At 36.2% G+C, this 21824-nt stretch overlaps 1 pseudogene; it reads left to right on the forward strand.

Moving 5' to 3' along the window:
* The first annotated feature begins 1886 nt into the window (after positions 1 to 1886).
* LOC120616273 (trifunctional enzyme subunit beta, mitochondrial-like) lies at positions 1887 to 20630 on the forward strand (annotated as a pseudogene).
* Positions 20631 to 21824: the final 1194 nt, after the last annotated feature.

Raw genomic sequence — 21824 nt, forward strand, 5'->3', positions numbered from 1 at the left:
TAAATTCAGGCACATGGTTATGCCACTTGTTTAATCTAATTTTTATAATAGCTTTGCTCCATCAAAGTGTTGTTTTCTAGACCTCGTCACCTGTATCACAAGATCACGTATTGTTAGATACCTATGTACAAAGTACAGTACTGACACTGACATCCCAATAGGCTATACAGCCCATGTAGGAACTCTCACACGAGTAATCCCGTAACATTATGGATCATTTCAAGGTGTCAGCTGCGTGCTAAGGACTGGCAACTAAACCGTATCTTACATGCGGCCAAATCTCTTCACGAGGGGTACAGCACTGAAAGCTGTCACTGAATTCTCATGCCTCAGCAGTAGCTTTTAACTGATTCACTGAAAGTCAAGTAAAATCAAGAACTGAAAGATAACATGGAGAAAAATCAGATCAATAGCATCCTCGTGTCTTCTGGGAGACACACTTACAGACCACGGCTTCACGGCGGCTCCCGTACAAGAAAAAGTGCTGTTAGCACAGGTCTACAGCTGTCCAGGCAGGAGGGTAATGTTGCAGTTGGGTGGACAAGGGAAACGCATAGTGGGGGAAAGGTGCGAGATTTTTAGGATTCTCCACATTAAGCTCATTTCCTACCTAAAGTACAGAAGAGAGGAGCATAAAATATTACCAAAGACCCAATGAATAGCTTTCAAATCTAACATTTTGGAATCCAACCATTTAGGATGGATTTACAAATGATCTGCATAAAGTTTATGTTTAGATAGAGGCCCTTAATTGTATTTAGCTTATCTTCTCTGATTGTAATTCAATTCTAATGTAATGTCTTCCTTCTAAAATCTGTAGTATATTTGAAAGATTTATCTGATGGTGTAGAGAAGGAGTTTTATAACGAACGAGTGGTTGTAACTCATTACAAAATTTAGGCATCCAGTTCCATTTTATCGTCTCATCATTCACAGAACAAAATGACTTCATTATTTATTTTGAAATATCTCCCCTGTGTATTACTTCCTCTTCTATGTGGTAGAAACTATAATAGTCACAACTATAATAGAAATGTAATCATTAATGAACTATTATATATTTTAGAGCACTCTTAGAAACCTACTACTTCAAATAAGAGATGTGATACAAAGGTAGACTATTTCGTTTGTAATAAAGTATATAACAAATTGAAAGTTATCATGATAACTGAAATATGAATCCACACATAAGAAAACACCTAGCATTTGGTTCCGTGATAGCTTACATAGTATTTGATAATGAAAAGACACTAACAGTATTTTTTAGTCCAATGAAGTAAAGTGATATTTTGAAAAAGAAAAACATATTTACGACATTGTATTATTTTGGGGCATAAATTTCTAACAGCCCTTTAGAGAACTAGGAAATGTAAATTAGAGGGAGCTGATTTGAGATACAAAGCAGACATTTTCAAAAGCTTCTCTTTTAAAAATTATCTGCAATTGCAGGGTCAAGTCTATTACAAATGTAGGCACCCAGTGTGTCCCCTTCTCTTCCCACTAATCCTCACTAAAAGGGACATCTTAGCCCTCAGATACAAGATCCACCCACGACCCCTTATTCCAGAGGCCCCCAGTTCCCAGGCATGGACCGGTACCAGTCTATGCCCTGTTCGGAACCGGGCCACACGGCAGGGCTGAGCAGCGGGCAAGAGAACAAAGCTTCATCTGTATTTGCAGCCGCTCCCCAGCACTAGCATCACTGCCTCAACTCCACCTCAGATCATCAGGCATTAGATTCTCATAGGAGCACCAGTGCCTGGTGCCCAAAAGGTTGGAGACCGCTGCCTTAGTCAACGGTGGAAGCCCAGGACTAACATTAGGGCCTAGTGGTAAGCACGTTGGCAGGAAAGTCTAACCCTTGTGTAGCCTTGGGGACAAGGACCATGGAGGAACTAGAGATGGTTCCAGGGTCTAAGTTCCACGATGAAAGAGAGGGGACACTAGGTTCCAGGTAAGCATGTTCTTGGCCCCTACAGTTTACTCGCAATGGAAAGTGCAATGACCAGTAGGAGGCGTGCTGTACAAGGCACGTTCGTAATGGCTGATTATAAAGGTTACACTGAGGGAGAACAATAGGAAAACACACACTTTGGGCATAGCTTGATCACCTACCCTTTGTCCTCAGCTATATGTCTTAAGAAGTCTATCCTCTATGTAATGTACTGTTGGGCCACCTATTCTCATAACAGAATGTTCTTTTGAACTTAGAAAAGCCTGTATAACCTGCTTTTACTATCTGAGTGAATGACTAACCTGCTGCATTGTAAATAAGTATTTATTTTGCCCAGATAACGTTTTGCTAAGAAAGCAGATTATGAAAGTTGTTTACAGAGGACAAAATTACAAATACTTTCTCTATGAAGCTTCTTGCCCCTCCGTGTTAAAGTGCTCTGAACACAGTAACATGTAGCACTTAAGTCATAAAACACTATTTTCAGAGTCACAGTTTCTAAATGTTAAATTTTTACTGCTTTCTATATGTGAGCAGCAGGAGTTATATTTTTGTACCTTTCAGAAAAGTGATTTTCAGTAAGATATTATTTAGAGAAAGAAGAAGGAAGGAAGGAAGGAAGGAAGCAAGGAAGGGAAGAAGGAAAGGAAGGAAGGAAGGAAGGAAAGAAAGAGGAAAGAAAGAGGGTGAAAAAGCAAGGGAAAGAGAGAAGAAGGAAGGGAGAAAAGAGAAAACGAATGTTCCTTAAGGAAGAAAGGGTACATTGAGAGTTGTTTGAAAACCTCCTTTAGAAATCATTTCATGAGATGCACACAGCTCTCCATTCTCACTGCCAACGGCTTGTTAGTCCGCAGGAAGGCAAAGCAGAAGGAAGGCGAGGTACACAGGTTAAGCATCTCCAACAGCACAGTAATAAAACCCAAGCAGCGGCTCTAAAACTCTTGGCAATATTCAAGCGCCGTCCGTAGCACGGGTCCGGAAAAGGGCATCCTGGTATCACACAGAATAATTTTAATAGTTTTGCTCATGCTCAGTGCACTGAGTGCCCTCATTTTAGGGCTGAAATAGCAATAAAAGCAACTAAGTTGTGATAAAAATGAATAATGAAGTTTATTTGCCAGTATCTTCCTGCTCGTTTTAGAGTTATGGCATTCGTAAACACCGAAGCATCGGTATAATTGAAAAATTATTTTCATGAATATATAAACCCATTAAAAACTTGAACTTAAAGTTTTAATTATTCATACATGTATGCTGTTCCCTACGGAAGTACTAAGCAGAATTATGATCACAACTACTTGTAGAAACTAAAGTACACATAGAGATAAATTTAATGACTATAAATAATATTTAGAAACAATTCAAAGCTCAAATGTCAATGAAACAGTTCTTTAGGAATTTATGAGCATTTGTTATATACAAGAAATATCAAGAAACTTGGTTTCTCATGCTTGAAAAATTAAACTTCCCATATATTCAAATTATTTCAGGAAGTCCATGGGGAATAATTATTTCTCATATATTCAAATTATTTCAGGAAGTCCATAGGGAATAATACCTTGAAATCAAGAATTAGATTATGTAGGTCAGATTATTCAGAGAAGACCGAATATGATTCCATCCAGTAAGATATTTGATTTCCTTATTATTCAGATCTTTTAAAAGCTGTAACATTGAGAAATCTCAACTGCAGCTATAATAATAAACCTGGCTGACCACAAAAGTAGCTAAGACTAAACAGTGCAGTATTCTTAACCAATTCAAAACCAATTTTAAAACAGCAAATGTAAAATTCAAGTACTCCCTGTATAGTGTTTTATGTTGATTTTTTTCTTCTAGGAAGATAATTATTTTAATTAATGAGATACCTTTAATTTCTAAATCAGTTATTAAGTGTATGAATAATTATGGCATATTACTTGTGAAAGTACTGCTTACTTTCATCTGTTTCTTCATCTCTCATGTCATTAAGAATAATTATGTAACTGTTAAGTACAATTACATAGCTTAAGATGCCTAGCAAATTCCACTATCAAGCGTTTTGAAATAGCTTGTATCTTTAAATGCGTCTAGACAGTCCCATACATTTTTCCTTACAGAGTATGTTGATGTAGCACATTGTCATATTATTTACAAATAAACCACAAAAATAAAATATTGAAAATGTAGAAATTGCAGGTCTAGAAGCTTCTTTAATCATCTTCTAATTAAGCAACTTGCTGGAGTCCATCTATTTCCTCCATTTTTTCTGCAGTATAGTTACTGATAATCATATCTTTAAAACACTGACAACTATTAAGTAATTTATGAAGAGATCTTGGCACTTGTAGTTACCATTAGCTGAGTTGAGCACCAAGAATCCACTGAGGTTATTCTCAACTCAATCATGCAATTTAAGACTGTGAAAGGTACTAGGTGATTTAATAAAGTATTAAATGATTTGTTGATATGTATGTACCAAAGAAACTCTGTGTATATGTGTGTATTTGCATGAAAACTATATCTATTGCTTTGGAAAGACTCAGCAAAGGAAATTAATCTTAAAATGCTGTTAAATTAGCTGTAATTATTCAATTCTAAAATACTGGAGGAAATGATGCAATTTTTAAAAATCTGTATTCAAATTTAGTTACAAGTTGTTTTTTTGAATTTTTGGTTTTATTTCTTTGCTATAATTTTCACTTCACTTAATTAAAAAAAAATTACAATCACTGACACCACATTGGATTATAAATATGGAGAGAACACTAATCTAGATCATTTTTTAATAAAAATACCTTGGTTCTAACTTAAAAATATTTGTCAGTGACTGTACGTTAACACGCTTCAGGATAATATCTATAGTTCATTACAAATATCTTTATAATATATGCATAACATTAAAAAAATTCAAACTGGTGGAGACTATTTCAGTTGCAATGGCTTCAGGATAAAATGGCTTCTCTGTGTTTTTCTTTGGGGTATCTTTAATGCAGGGATGTGCAATGCACTCCTTGAAAGATGAATTAACATTCCAAGAATTTAATTTGATCATATTAACTTTCTAAAAAGACAACTCCAAATTTAATTAATTGCTCCACGAATGCACAAGTAATCTTTCAGGAATACTTAATTGGGAAACACAGAGAAGAATACCTCTCCACAGATTTAGTAGAATCCATGCTCTTATGCTTTCTTTCCAAAAAGCAATGTTCATTTGGACTGCATTTGTTCATGTTTCTATCCAACCATTTTACTTATCACCAAGCAGAAACCTTACCTAAAATAAATCACCTTTTCAGTACAGAGACCTCATTCATTTGCATTTAGAAGGATTCAGGCAAGGACAAGATCCATCGTTCAGCTACACACATAAATTGAATAAGCTGGTGGATTCAACAGGGATCAGGGGAACTTCTGAGAAAGATGAAAACATGAGCATGTCCTCTAACTTCCTTTCCAAAACCAGAACTAAATGATCAAAGAAAATAAGAAGAAAAGTTGTATTTGTATAAATGTGAAAATCAGAAAAGGCCATCATTTCCTACCCCGAAGCTCCTAGGAATTTTGTCCCTATTAAGTCAAGATTTAAAAAAGACCATTAAGAGAAAACGCACTTTTTTTTTTTTTTCAAAAGAAAATAAGAAGTATGTAGAGAAAAGCCTAGCAGGGCCTTTCCAAAATGTCTTTAACTGGAAAGTATTAAAGGCTTTAGGAAATGGAGGACACTAAATAATTTTCCATTGAATGTCAGACAGCATCTGTGGAAACCATGAAAATCTGCCTCTCCTGCCACAGGGAGCATAACTGGTTGATGGCCCCAGCTGCTGCCTTTGTGGGTCCATCACTGCCTTCACAATATGGTCACCCTTTCCAAAGGCTTGTCCCCACCAGTGACTGGGCTCAGCAGTGGTCCTAATGCAGTTCCATTCTTGTGAGACACAAGACTCCGCCACCTGCAGATCTGGGCTCACGTACGCTCTTTTGGCCTGGCTGAACTTGCTTTGGAACTGTGTTGGAGTCTGTGTCTTTTCTTAACGTGCCCCTCCTTCCCACCCTCCTTTACTGATAGAAAACCTAAATGGAAAATAATATAATGTATTAAAATAAATGGAAACTTCAGATTCCATTCTGGATTTAAAAATATAGACAAATCTGAAAAACAAAAAAGCTGGAAATTCTTACTTCACATAAATTTCACTAAGATTTAAAAGATTTGACAACATCAAATAAAACATCATGAGCTTTAAGACAATATTTACCAAATTAATGTAAATATTTAATGATAGTCCATTAAAAATTCAATGGAATTTTATAAAGTAATACGAAAACATTAATTTGGTAAAAAAAGTTAAGTAAGTAGATATTGATAAGTAGGAATTAAGCAAGGAGGCCTTTAAGTTACCTGAAAATTTTTTAAGAAAGACTTTCAAAAAGTATGCATATTATTCAAATTTTGAGCTCTACGTTATACCATACACCAATATACATTTCAAACATATTAAAGAAGCAAAAATTAAAAATTAAAAATAAATGCCAAATTAAACAACAGGAATATAAATTATAATATATACATCTCTGGTCTTGGGACAGGAAAAGCCTTTCAAATTAGATACAAATAAAGTACTCTATCAAAAAGTTATTGATTGAAATCAGTATGTAAATTTTCAATGTGAAGTAAAATTTAACATAAACATGAAAAGAAAAAAAAATATGAAGATGACTATTTGCCCTATATCTGTCAAACTATAAAAAAAGTTAAAATGCTCCAGTTGAAATTGAGAACAGGTAATGAGTATACAAACAAAATTTAAATAGATAAAAATACACGATACTTATGGCAATTAACCATACCAAAGTTATTTTACTTTGCATTTAATAAAAATAATTCAAATTAAAACAACAATAATGTTATTTTTCTCTTTTGAAAAGATATTTATCAAACATAATATTAATACCAAGATTGATTATCGTGCCAAAAAACATAAAATGACTCATTTTCAGTAATCTCTCTTCTATACCTTTACTCTTAATTAGTAATACATTTATATAAACATTCCCTGAAACATTGCTGTGATTTTGTAAGCATTTAGAAATAGCATAAATATTCTGTAATACATTAGTTTAATAAATTTTAATACAACTCCATAATAAAAGTTGTATTGTAGCAAGGATGTTAATGAGAAATACAAAAATGTTTCTATTTAGTTGAGTGAAAATTATAATGTACAAACATAAATATGCAGTATTTCTACTTTCTAAAATATGATCATATGAATAAGGACAAAGATCATATGTATATACATTTTTATATTTAAGTTCCCATTTTTTTCCTCGGTGAGTGGTTTATTGATGTGTTTAAATAAAATGCGTGTACTGGGAGTGGGAAGAATCAGTTCTTTGATTTTTTACAAGGTTATTGGTAAGGGATTAAGTGAATATACATCACTGAAAAAAATCCCCCGGACCTCCTTTCTTTTCCTATAAGAAAATACAATGATCACTTTCATTGAGAGCTATTTGGTAAAGCAAAATTACTTTCTTGCTTCTTATCCATTGGAGAGCAGTTATATACCCAAAATCAATCAGAGTGAAAAACACCACAAAGGGTTCTTTAGGTCTCTGTATGCTTAACAAATGTTGTTGTGGCATTTTGCTGAACAGCAGCACAGGGTGATAAATGCATAAAATGGTCCCTAAAGTCCAGTAAAATATTGGGCGTAAGACACTGGTGATTGTGCAGAGCGGTTGGACAGCACTACTTTTTGCAAATCAATAAGGCAGAAACACTAATGTCTAATCTAGGAAAGAGACAATAATATGCAAATAAAATTTTGTTAAAAATAAAACTTTCACAAAGTGAAGAAATATATTTTACCACACTGAAATTAAATAAACAATTGTTCTAATAATACATAGTGACATTATATCTACTCACCAATTGGATATTTTTATAAGTAGACAGACTAAATTATTTATCTATTCTTTAGTAAAAAAGGTTTCTTCGGTTAAGTGGTAGCTGATACTAACCGGATTTTAGTACATGTTGGGACAAGTGGGTAGTGGACCAGGATGGCCTGGTGACAGTGTTCTGAGGCATTGTTACATGGAGAATGTAGGTTTTAACCTTTGTGAAACCACAGAATCATGACGTTTAACTTCACAATTATGCTCAGAACTTCTCTTTTCTCCTTTGTTTTGCTCCCAGTAGAGAAGCAGTTCAACCTTTTAACATTTAAAAAGTCTAATGTAGAGGCTATTAAGAGAGAGAAAGAAAGAAGAGAATGATTGTTATTAATTTCACCTGTAATTTTAGGAGCGGCTAGAGGCTCAAAGCTGGGGATCAAGAGTAAAAATTTATAATACAAGGACAACTTAAGTTGCCTACTCTGTGACTCTCACCACACCATACTACACACACACACACATTAAGCTATTTACCAAAGAGCTTCTGGGAACAAGATATATCTACACACTCGGTTTCTAGGTAAACAATAAATGTAGGCAAAGGGGTAAAGGCAATTGTCTCATAAATGGGTGCAGAGAAAGAAGATCCCTAAATACTAGTGTATTCTAGTGCTTTTGTTCCCTTGTGAGACAGGTAATAGGAGGACTGAGTGTTCAAGATGACTTTAGACTCCTGGCTTAGGAAATACGGTGCAGGGCCACAGTCTCTCTAGCAAGGGAGGGATGTACATCTTGTTGGATAGGCATTAAATGACGGCCAAGCAATTTATTTTAAAATGACATATTTAGGGTGCATTTTGCAGTTCTTCATATAAGAATCTTGAAAGTCACTATGCTGTCAAGTAAAAGCTGAACAGTCTGAAAAATCAAAAACTCCTCAGGTCCCTAAAAGGAAGGAGGACACAGAACAAACCAGCAAACCGTTGTCCCCAACACTGGAGAGAGAGAAAAGAATTCAGGTTCTGCACTGATCTGAGCAGAGATAGCAAGATGAAACCACATGAGCACCAGAGACGGGAGAAGAGTGTTAGGAAGACTTAACTGTAACTGAAGAATTGCTGGAGGCTCAGTGTGGACAAGCTTGAGAGTTAAATAACTCCAGGGGAACCCAGTCACGGAGGGGCCCCCACAATACTGTAAGATTTATTTGGAGAAATTTGACCAGATTCTCGCAGTAAGTATTAGAGAAAAATCCCCTTAGTCTTCTGGGAGGGTGGAGGGAAAGGGAACCATTGTGAAATACTCCAGGGAATACTCTATTATTTTTAACAAGACTCGTCCTCTGGGGAGAGTAGTTCACTAAAGCCTAAGAAAGAGGGAAAGAAATAGAAGAAACAAAGGTGAAGGGATTAAGAAGCACAAATTGGCAACTGCGAAACACTCAACAGTCATGGGGATGTGAAGCACAGCATGGGGAATATGGTCAACCTATTATAAGTATGTATGGTGTCAGGTGGGTAATTAACTTGTCAGAGGGATCACTTTGTAAGATATATAAATGTCTAACCACTAAGCTATACACCTAAAACTAATATAATATTGAATGTCAACTATAATTGAAAAATTAAAAAATGAGAATTTCCCTAAATTAATGCCAGACACCAAACCACGGATACAGGAAACTGCAAGAAAATCAGAAAAACCGAGCAGAATAAATGCCAACCAAACTACACCTGGGCATATCATTTTCAAATTACAGAAAATCAAAGGCAAAGAAACAAACATCCTTCGAGAAGCCAAGGATAGGGCAGATTGGGCGGGGGCGGGGGGAGGGGAGGGAGTGTCACACACACAACACACAAAAACATCTTACAGGAAAACAAAAATAAAAATTACGTCCAACTTCTCTGAAACCATGCAAGGGAGTAGAATAAAATATTTAAAATGCTGAGAAAAAAAACTCACCAACCTAGAATTCTGTACAGCTGAGGGGCAGGCCCAGTCTCCACAGGAGTTGTACCCAGGGTTGGGGTGCCCTCATCCAAGCCTCATCTGAGCAGCCGAGCATCCTGGAGGCCAAAGCGCCACAGGTTGCCAATTGACCCGGAGGCCAGCATCCCCAGCAGAAAAGGATGAAAGTGGAAAGCGCTTTAATTCCCAGCTGTGGACCAGAGGACCTTTCTTCCCATGGCCCCGCCCAGTCAGGCTCCTGACATACTGCCTGACTAAGACCCCAGTGTCACACTATGTTGGTGTCCGACCCCCTATCCTTACCCTTCACTTCTGGCAACTGGGGCTGGCAGGCCCTTTTCTTCTGGAAGGAAGGAGGCCCATCCAGGAGGGGACGGTGCTGGGTTTTCCAGTCAGGCGGCTGGCGGGCAGCCCTCCAGGCCCCCAAAGCCCACAGGTACTGCAGGCAGGTGTGGAGGATCCTTTCTAGGCTGGACCCGCCTCTTGGGCCCTCCAAGTCCTGCCACTTTGGTTCAAACCTTACTGGCAGTAGGAGCCTGAGTGGGTGTGAACGAAGGTGAGAACTTTCAGGATCACTTTCCTCTTGACTTACATTTTTAAAAACTTTCCCAGTACATCAAAATGAACCCTCACATTTTCTAAGACCTCGGAGCTCTTCTTCCCAGCTGTGATCTGACCCAGCAGCCCAGACCTAATCAAAGAAGACCTAGGCATCGTGGTGGATGGTGTTTGCCCTCCATCTGTGCTGTCAGGTACTTCACGCAAAGACCTGATGCTGTGTGATTTTGCCTAGAGCAGCGCTTTCGAATCGGTTGCCTCGGACCCGTATCTCAAAGGAAGTTATTGATTATATCATACTTGGCACAGCTATACAGGAAGCGAAAACAAGCACTGTGGCTAGAAGCTCTCCTGCTCACATTGTCACCATGCCTTGCATCTCCGCCAGCCAAGCCGTAACCACAGTGTGTGCTTGGCCACTTCTGGCCAGTATGATGTGGTCATGGTAAGTGGTGTAGAGTCAGTGTCTGCTGTCCCTATTCTGCGTGTGAGGAAACTGATTCTTGATTTCAAAAGGCCAGGGCTCTAAGTCAGCGACTGTCTTTAATCTGTAAATTCGGATCGAATTTCCTATCTCTTGAGCTCCCTGCGGAGGCCACATTCCCCACCAGCGGGACCATGGGCCACACTGCAGACCTCTGGCTGCTGCCTTTGCTGTTTCTTGTCTGGAACAGGATGTGTACTTGCTGGGCTTGCACAGCCTGGCCAAGCAGGTAAAGGTTAGAGAACTCCTTTCTGATGTTGCACCCTTCAAAGTACCAGGAAAAAGAAGTTGCCAAAGATAATGGCATTCATCCTTCCTCCCTGAAGCAGATTGACAAGCAAAAAAACCTGCATTCAACAAGCCTTACGGCAATGCCAGCTGCAAAGTCTTCTTTCTTGACTGATGGTGAACCTGCAGTGCTGATTATGGCAGAAGAAAAAGCTCTAGCTGTGGGTTATAAACTGAAGGATTCTGAGGGATTTTGTGCACAGCTCAGGATCCAAAAGACCAACTGTCACTCAGACCAATATATGCTACTCCAAAAAGTCTAGGAAAGTCAGAATTAACAATGAATGGTAGATGCTTTTGAATGTCATGAAGTTTTCTTAGGTCAGATTTTGGCTAATTTTAAAGCAATAGATTCTGGGTGGTTTACACAAAACTACCTAGAAAAACCAAGGTTGGACATGTATAGCAGCTTGATTCATAATTGCCCAAACTTGGAAGCAACCAAGACATCTTTCATTAGGTGAGTGGATAAACTGTGGTACATCCAGACAGAGGAATATCATTCAGCGCTAAAATGAAATGAGTTATCAAGCCATGAAAAGACAGGGAGGAACCTCAAATGCATATTAAGTGGAAGAAGGCAATCTGAAAATGCTACATCCTTACGATTCCAATTCTGTGACACCCTGGAAAAAGCAAAACAATAGAGATAGTAAAAAGACCAGGGTTTGCAGGGTAGGCGGGTGGCATGGGAGGGAGGGATGAATAGGTGGAGCAGAGAGAATTTTAGGGCAGTGAAAATACTCTGTTCCATCCCATAACGATGGATACATGTCATTATACATGTGTCCAAACCCATACAATGTACAACACCAAGAGTGAACCATAATGTAAACCATGGACTTGGGGTGATTGTGACGTGTCAATATAGGCTCATCAGTTGTAAAAACTGTACCACTGAGTGGGGCATGTTGATAATGGGAAGGCTGTGCACATGTGGGGGCAGGGGCTACATGGGAAATCTCTGCACCTTCCCCTCAATTTGTTGTGAACCTAAAACTACTCTAAAAAAAGTCTTAGCAGAACAACTTTTTAAAATATATTTAAGAGAGAAGTAGAGTAGGTTTGTTTAAGAGGTGACAGGAAAAAAAAGAACCTCATGCTGGGCATGCAGAATTAAGTAAGGGCAGGATCAGGAAAGAGAGAAGCTGGAGCACAGTTGTTGGACTTAGCTTGAAAGCTGACGAGTCAGCAACTGGAAAATTTCCCAGGATATGGTTCCGAAGAGACCAACTGATTGCTGAAGTTCATGTTTTAAAAAGATTATTTGGAAGACCTCTAGACCCTTTTGATGTTTATCTTTTTGTCATAAGACACCTCCCATCAGTAGTTTCCAGAACACACATGTAGAAATTAGTCAGTTCCATTCTTAAGATCTCTAATTTGTCTTGTGGAAAAAAGACACATCAGTAAAAATCCATTACAATCAGTACTTCAGGAAGCCTGAAGAGCATATGCTTGCCTGTGACAGTCTTTGTAATCACCCACAAGAAAAGTGAACATTCCTTCCTAACCTTTTTAATGGATGCTAGATATTCCATCGGAAAACATCAAACCTATCCATTTTACTAATAAGGAAGTGCTATTTAATTGAAGAAACTATTGGTAGTCCAATAAAAAAAGGACACGTTCAGAGGAAAAAGGTCGTTTAGAAATAAATATCTCTCACATTATTGTAGAACAATTACTTAAGAAGTATCCTTAGGAGAACTAAAGCCTTGAGAAGTAGGGCCTCTGTAATTGCTATTGTAATTGTTTCTAGTCCTTACATACTCCTTTTGATACTACCACTTTTTAACGACAGCAGCTCTAATTTCCAAATATGGGTGGAAAAATACTCACCAGTACCTGGCTCTTTCTTCCTATCCCTTTCAAACGTTTAAGTATTTAGAATTCCTAAATACTAAATTCTTAAAACATTTTCAAAGAATCTATTTCTTCAGTTTCTTCTTACTCATCTATCTATCCAACCATCTGTTTGTTTACCTATCTACATTTCTACTACCTACTTACCTATCCGTTTATATCTATCTATCTTCTATCTATCTATCATCTACTTACCTACCTATCTATCATCTTATCTATTAAGATATATCAGTGTCTCAAAAAGAGTTGCAAATGGCACACCTTAATTCAAATTATTCTTTGTTGGTCATTTGCAAGATGCTGAAACCTCCGTGATCTTTCGTCAGTGATTAACTTATTGAATTCACATTGTCCAATTATGACAACTCTCTAGGAAGTATCTTCAATCTCTCCTTGTTGAGTAGGCTTTTGGTTTATTTTAATATTAGTCTGAGTTCAAAAACTTACTCATTTTGAAATTGTCTCTATAGTAAAAATTACTCTGCTTTCGTTTGAGCTGAATTCGTTTTATTCTTAGCAGAATGAGACTATTTTTCTTATTACGGTAAACTCAGTTTAAGACATTTGCACAATGCTTGACAATAAAAAAGGCAAATTCTGATGTAGAATTTTCTGATAGCTTTATGTATTTAAAATCCTCTTTGTTATTTTTAATCCTCCTTGTACATGTTCTCACAGAATGTAATTCAGTGTTTTGGGAAAACTCAATTACTGAAATTCACAGTTTATGGGAAACTTTAAACTAAGTTTAAAGATAGCATTGAGATGTGGGATACCATAGGCAGTGACACCCGGGAGACTAACGTGAACTTTTATGTGCCCGAGGGAACCATGTCTAATTATTATTTGTTATAATTTATAATGCTTTTTTTCATATTATAAAGCCAATAATTGTTGGGGCTATAAAAGTTTTTAAAGCATCAAAAAGTTTTCTAAAATTATTTATTTATTTTTGCTTATTTAAAGTTTATATCTGTAGCTACCATGTTTTATAAATTGCTAATATATTTGTTTTCCGCTATATATTTCAAAAAGTTTCTATTTACTAGAAATACTGTCTAAATATAAGAATTCTTTAATATATCTATATTTGATGTTTTATCAACAAGAAGATGAAATAATGTAGTTACAATACTATTGTCAGTGTATTTTTTAAATTTCCCTACCCTCCATGTTCCCAGGTGACTGGAAAAGTAGGCATGACAGGAAATCAAGAGGGGGAAAAGGGGATCTTTAAAAATTTAGTGGTTCTTAGAGTGAGAGAGGGAAAAGAATGGAGGCGAAAGGAAAACATAAGGTCCTTTTTAGATCAAAACGCCTGCTGTTGGAATAGAGAGAATAGAAACGATTAGATAGATAGATAGATAGATAGATAGATAGATACATAGATACATAGATAGACAGACAAACAGACAGACACAGATGTTATGGGTTAAATTATATTTTCCCCAAATTCATATATTAGAGTCCTAACCTGTACCTCAGAATACGACTGTATTTGAAAATGAGGCCTTAAAAGATGTAATTAAGTTAAAATGAGTCCATTGGATTGGTTGGCGCCAATCCAATTTCATTGGTGACTTTATAAGAAGAGGAAATTTGGACACACAAAGAGACTCCAGGGGTACGCATACACAGTCGAACACTGCCTACAACCATCTAGAGGCAGCAAGAAGGAGGCCTCAGGAGAAATCAACCCTGCTGACACTGTAATCCTGAACTTCCAGCCTCCAGAACTGAGAAAATATATTTCTATTGTTTAAGTCACTCGATCTGTGGTATTTTGCTATGGTAGCCTGAGCAAATTAAAACAATAGATGTTTTTCCTGTCTCCATTTGGATTCTGTGAGGAGACTGCCTTTTCAAGTGTCCCTACATTAATCTGGAACGAGCCCAACAGAGAAATGAGCCACGAAGGATTATGCTCACAATCTCCCTATACTTCAGCAATTTAGGTAACAGCTTTTCCTGTGCACAGAAAGAGTCTATGAAATTGCTTTTATATAGGTCCTTCACTGCAGTAAGGGGTGAGGTGACCCTAAATGGAGCTTGTGGATTGGGATGACCTAAACCATAAGTACAACAGAGACTGTGACCATGTCACAGAAAATCTGCAGGGCCAGAAAAAGCTAGCAGGGAACCTAGTATTTAATATAATGTATTATCACAGAAACTACCAAAGATTTACAAAACAGAAAAAGACAGACACATGGATCTAAAGGCACCTTCTCTTGGCAACGAAGGTAGGTAAGCCTTTTTAACACAGGTATCAATTCGGAAAGGAGAAATTGTAGGGTAGGAGAAACCTAACCCTACAAAAAAACACAAAAATAAAAACAGAAAACAAACTATGTATTTACGAAATACCAAATAGAGTGTTTAAAATGGAAGGTATTGTCATATCTTTAAATTGTAGCAGTGAGTCCACTGTGCCTGTAATTCCCACAGTATCCTGGCCTAATGAGACTCATGAATTCTGGTGAGCGCCTTGATTTTCGGTTAAATCACGTACACAAGCAAAGAAGCCGTAATCCCCTGTACTCTCCCACTATTGATGTATAAATATAAAACTTCTTTTTTGTCTCTTTCTTTTGTTGAACTCATAAAAGGTAACTCTAGACTAGGCCGTTAGAAGTAGTTGAGATATTGAAGTTGCTGCTTACAGTGATGCTGATATTAAAATAGCAGAACATATTTCATAGGAAAAGCAGCCTTACCAATGACAAGGAAATTAGTCTCTAGAAAGATAAGTAATTCCTAATCCCAACTTAGTGGAATGTCTAAAGGAGCTTACGCACAAGTAGTGAGTCATGAATAGCTTAAGAAACGGAGTGAACATGTCTTCAGTGAAGAGGCATAAATAAATTAACTATAAGAAGCTATGAGAGTAATAGAAAAGGAAGACTGAAGAAAAAGTAAGAAGAGAAAAATTAATAAATGCTAATGTTTATACCTCATTTAAATTATATAATTTTAAAAAATTCTCACCAAAACATATTTCTAAACCTTCATTCCTCAAGGATCTATGGCAGGAGTCAGTACACTATAGTATATGAGGAAATCCAAACTTTGCCAAGATATCTAAGACAAAAGAGAGAAGACACAAATTATTAATATCAGAAAGGAAAGAGGAGCTATCGCTTCTAATTCAATAAACACTAAAAAGATAGTAAAGGAATAATACGAATAACCCTATGTCCACGAATTAGATAACTTAGACTAAAAGGACCAATTCTTTAAAACAAACGAACTTCCAAAACTCACGAAAGGATAAATAGAAAATAAGAATAGGACTATATCTTTTAAAATAATTGAATTAATAACTAAAAACCTTCCAAAAAAGAACATTAAGCTCAGAGAGATTTACTGGTGAGCTCTACCAAACATTTAAGAAAGAAATAATACTAATGTTCTATACTCTATTTTAGAAAATAAAAGCAGAGAGAACACTTCCTAACTCATTCTATGAGGCCAAGATTACCCTAGCACAAAAAAAAAAAAAAGACATTACCAGAAAGGAAAACTACAAACCAAAATCTCTCACAAACATACGTGCAAAATTCTCACCAAAATATTAGCAAATGTAACTCAACAATGTATAAAGAGAATTATATACAATTATCAAGTGGTGTTTATTCCACGTGTACAACGAGGCAGAGATTGAATTAAGTAGCCACAAACCAAGGAACCTAGAGCCACCAGAATATGGAAGAGGTTAGGAAAGATGTACCCCTAGAATCTTTGGAAGAACCGTGCCTGCCTGATACCTTGATTTCAGACTTCTTCAGAACTGTGGGAGAATAACTTTCTGTTAAATCAGAAAGTTTGTGGTAATTTGTTACAGCAGCCACAGGAAAAATAATACAGTGACTAATAAACTAACTCAGTATTTTGAGTCCAAATGTCTGACACTCTTTTGTCAATATTCATTATGTGCCCAAGATCATTGAGATTCTACCCTACTCATTTATGATACATTTTATCCAGGATCTCTATTAGACAGATGCAAGTGGGAAAAGGAACACGATTTAACTTTATGTCTCATTTACCTTTATGTCCCATGTTCCAGTGTGTCAGTGTCAGAGCTCTTCTCAAAACGTCCTCTCCAATGAAACCTGGAACGCAGAAATGTGACTTGGATATCATTGCTTAGTTAGTGCAGAAAATAGAAGAATCACAGCAGGCATGATATGAAAGTTAGAAGGTCATTCTTCAACCAGTGAAAGGAAATGGAGCAATAAGTTAACATTATCAGCCATCTACTTAAAGATAATAAGAAGACTAATTTTACCAGGCCTGAGCTAATTGCGATATTCTGGATTTAAATTAATAAGTTTCTTAAAAAAGTTTTTACACTAAGAAATCTCCCATGTCTTTGTTGTGGGTAGGGGATGAGCATCGGGAACATATTTAGTAATGTATTAAAACAGAATGTTTGAAAAATAGATTGAACAGATGGTCTAGTGAATCCAATAACTCAGCAATGTTTATCCATTCTTAAAATTTTACAGCAATGCTGATTGTTGCAATTTTACAGGCTTTTTGCCTAGATTTTTCAAAGATATTTAAAAATATCTTTTGCAAAATAAATCATTCCACAATTAATTATAACATTAATAATCCAAAAGTAACCATCTTTTAATAATAAATATAACTACTTTGGTCAGAAATAAAAAGCAATACCCACTATCCTTTAAATTTGAAAATAAATCTTTACATACTGTTGAGTTTTCAACAGTATGTAAAGATTTATTTTCAAATTTGTAATAACATCAAGATTACTTTTAGATAGTATGCATAAATATGTTGATATTGGCAATCTATGATAAGTAATATTTCTAAGACATATTTTAAAAAATATTATGGAAAATCATGCTGAAAAATGTTACAATAAGAGGAATTTTGCAAAAAAATATGTAATTTAGAGGAAAAAATTTAAAAAAGTTATATGACATGATCCAAATTATAAATATCTGCACATGTACATTTGTGCATTTTTTCACAAAATACTATATAAGCATTTTCACAACAGTCATCTCCGTAGTTAGTTTTATATCTCATTATGTTTTATATTTTCTAAACTTAAAACGATCAAAAATTCTACTCCAATAGAAATGTATGTCTTTGCATTCTAGGTCATTTTAAAATAATTTCGATTTGCTAAACCTGAGTTTCTCTGCACAGCATCCATAAAACCATGCAGATCAACAAAGAAACCAAATAAAACTAAACATAACTACAACCTCAGCATATCAGGACATACAGATGACTACAAACCTCAGTTTATGCAGAAGTAGAGAAATAAACATGATACTCCAGCAGACAGCTCAGACCAGGGCCCTGAAACTGAGAATGCGTGCACTCTGAAGAGGCTACATGCAAACGAGAAGAGGAGAACGAATAGAAGGCTCGAGGATGAGGGGCATGGATAAAAAATCATCTCAGAAAGAAAAATTTCTTTTGCTACCTGAAAGAAAAAAAAAAACCTAAAAATAAGTCTGAGTCTGATAGATCTTAGCAGGAGATAAAGAGAAAACATTTGAACACATGTAATTACTGAGGTAGAAGTCATCGATTGCTTCTGGGATGTAAGATTAGGAAATAAATAGGAAAAGGACAGTAATGTGTGGCCATGCAGAAGTGAATAGAAAAAAGGAAGAAAGTGGGGAAATTAAGAGGTCTTGAAGAAATGAAAGAAAACTACAAAGTTGAAAGATACACTAAATGCTCAACACCGGCAAAAAAAAATTGTTAAAAAACAAAATTGCACTTCAATGTACTGACTGAAGAGGGCAGTGTTGAACTGATGGTTTTGTGACAGACTTCTAACCCGGAACTGCTGCCCCAAATGAGACAACAAAAACCTAAAACTGGGTAAGTAACTGTGGAAAAGATAACAGAGACGATCAAAAGTGAGAATCAAAATATGTTAACAGATAAATGTCTCTTTAAAAAGAGTATAAGAAAATTCTAACAGAAAACTTTTTAAACTCGAATTAATATACTTAAGCAAGCGTCTGGAAATTTTTAAAGGGGAAAAAATATCATAAATAAGAACTTCAGAAACTAAACACATAGATGGAAAAAATCTAGGAAAATATAAAATAGTGACTGGATTTAACATCAAAAAAGTGAAAAAAAGGCAAAATTATATTAGAAATAAAGATCAAATTACAAGATTTATGAAGGGAAATAAATTGAAACCAAAATTAATGAGGGGCATTGAAAAATACAGTAAGAAAAGCAAGATAATGAAAGTGAGAGATAAAGTTTAAAAGGGCAAGTGAGAAGTAGTTCAAACTGAAGAGAAGCAAAGATTAAGTACATATGTAACTGCAGATTCTGAAGAAGAAATATAAAAAGCAGAAGTAATAATAATTAGAGCTATGATCTCTGGAAATTGGAAAAATCTCTGGAATTAAAATTTTTGTATCTACATAGCGACAAGGCCCCACCATGTACCTGAGAAAAATGACCTTCAATAGTTGACTGTAAGACATATCCTAGTAATTTGTTTAGATTAAGAACATTATTAGATACACAGTCAGACAGACAGACAGACAGAAAGAGAAAGAAAGAAAGAAATCCCCTGGGCCCCTAGAAAATAGTACAAATTTCATATAAATATAACCTCTTTTTGAGTAACCTGCTAATGGATGAGCATTCTCCAACACAGACATGACCAGAAACCAGAAAAAGAACTCATGTAGTAGGCATTTAATACATGCAATGGTAGATGTATGACTAAAACAAAAGTTGGAGATAATGGGGTAAGAATAAGATATAAATGTTCTGACAAACTAGAAACTACTGAAGAGGATAGAAATGTGAAAATAGAATAAACTCACTGATGCATAGGTAATAGGGGGTAATAAATGGGTATCAAAAGATGCTATTTGAAAAGTACAAATCCGATGGTATTAGGTCAAACATATGCCTTTTTTGAAATAGCAGTTCGACTCCTAGGTATGTACTCTATATAAACAAATATTTATACCCACTGAAACATACACACAGGAATATATATATAACTTTTACTCTTAGTAGTACCAAACTGGGAATAAACCCTATGCCCATGAAGAAAATAATGGAAAATGAATTGTGGTGTATTCATACTGTGATATAGTACAGATAATAACAAGGGAAAACTGTTTGAAGCTCCAACATGTGTGAATCTCATAGACATTATGCTGAGCTAGAGAATACAAACACAGAAAAGTATATACTGTATGACTACATTAATTTGTTCAAAAGTAGGCAAATAAATTTATGATGATAAGAGTTAATGTGGTGGCTATCTTTACAGACTGACTCGAGGATGAAGGGTCTGATAAAAGATTTTGCTTACCGTGGCTCACTTATCAGTTCAAATGGAGACAGTGGCCAAGAAATCAACAGAAGGCTGAGGCTCAGAAGGGCAGCCATGGAAGAATGAGGAAAGATCATCAAGAGTAGAGATGTGTCATTAGAGGCTAAGGCTAAGATCCTCCATACCTTGTATTCCCAATTACTATGTATAGATGCAAAAGACTGACGGTGAAGAAGGCTGACAGGAAAAAACTGATTCATTTGAAATACGGTGTTGGAGGAGAGCTCTATGGATACCCTGAACCGCCACAATGACAAACAAGTGGGTCTTTGAGAAATGAACCTGAGGCAAAAATGACAAAACTGAAGCTGTCTTACTTTGGGCGCATCACGAGGAGGTAGGGTTCTATGGAAAAGGCAATAATGGGAAAATAGAAGGCAGCAGGAAAAGAGGAAGAAGACCAAGGATGAGTCGGATTGACTCCACAAAAGAAGCCGTAGGCATGAGTCTATAAGTTGCTGAGCAGGGCTGTGGGGGCAGGACAGTGTGGACGTCACTCATTTATACAGTCTCCAGCAGTTGGCACCGACTTAACAGCTCTTAACACATTGCCCCACACCTTAGAGTGATGATGATACAGAGGAATATATTTGCATAAATTCATTAATTTACACGTTGATGTAAAATTTTAAGAAAAAAAATTTAAGCTAAGTAAATACCATAAAAAGCTCATATGATTAAGCTAAATAGATGACAAAAATCATTCAGAATATATGTATTTTTATAGTTAGTTTCTTTAGTGTGCTATTTAGCAATGATCAACATGTAAGCCTAGGAATTCCTAATCAACCTTACAGGGTTGCTCTCCCAAGCTCCAACTGCTCCATGATCTCGCATTACTTTCTTGTTCTCTGAGAATCCTTTAATCTGTCCTCAGGTTAGAAAGTTGGCTTTAAATACGCTGCCCAGGCCCGAGCTTCCACAACTGTGCCTCTGGGGCAAAAAGGTAAGAGGAGGGAGGCTTTGCCCCATCTTCTTAAGACTATAGCTTCACTGACAGGTGATGAAGTTACCTTTCCCTGGGATGTTTGGCTTCTGTGGATTGTTGCACCTGCTGCTGCAGCTGTAGCACGTGGGATTGCCTGGGATGCAAAATAATTGAAAAATAAAAATCCAGAGATTTTTCTGTACTCTGAATGTTAGGAGTTGCCTAACACATAAACCCTGTAGTCAGCATTAAATTATTATTCAGATTAAAACAAACTGAATGTCCAAAATTATATATGTATATGTTGGTGTGCTTGCACGTATATACACGCGAGGCGACTTTTACTCAACCCACAGGAAAGCATAAAATCATTTAACATATGTATCACTGAACCTACTTTTCAAATTCTTTGTCATTGTACCCCAAGTATCTTTATGCCTTTGCTGAAAAGAGCAACAAATCAATGTTTGAATTTTATAGTGAATGATTTTTAATGTATGCAAAAATACAAGAACACTTT

Source organism: Pteropus medius, unplaced genomic scaffold (genome assembly GCF_902729225.1).
Source record: "Pteropus medius unplaced genomic scaffold, Ma_sr-lr_union100, whole genome shotgun sequence".
Taxonomy (NCBI): Eukaryota; Metazoa; Chordata; class Mammalia; order Chiroptera; family Pteropodidae; genus Pteropus; species Pteropus medius.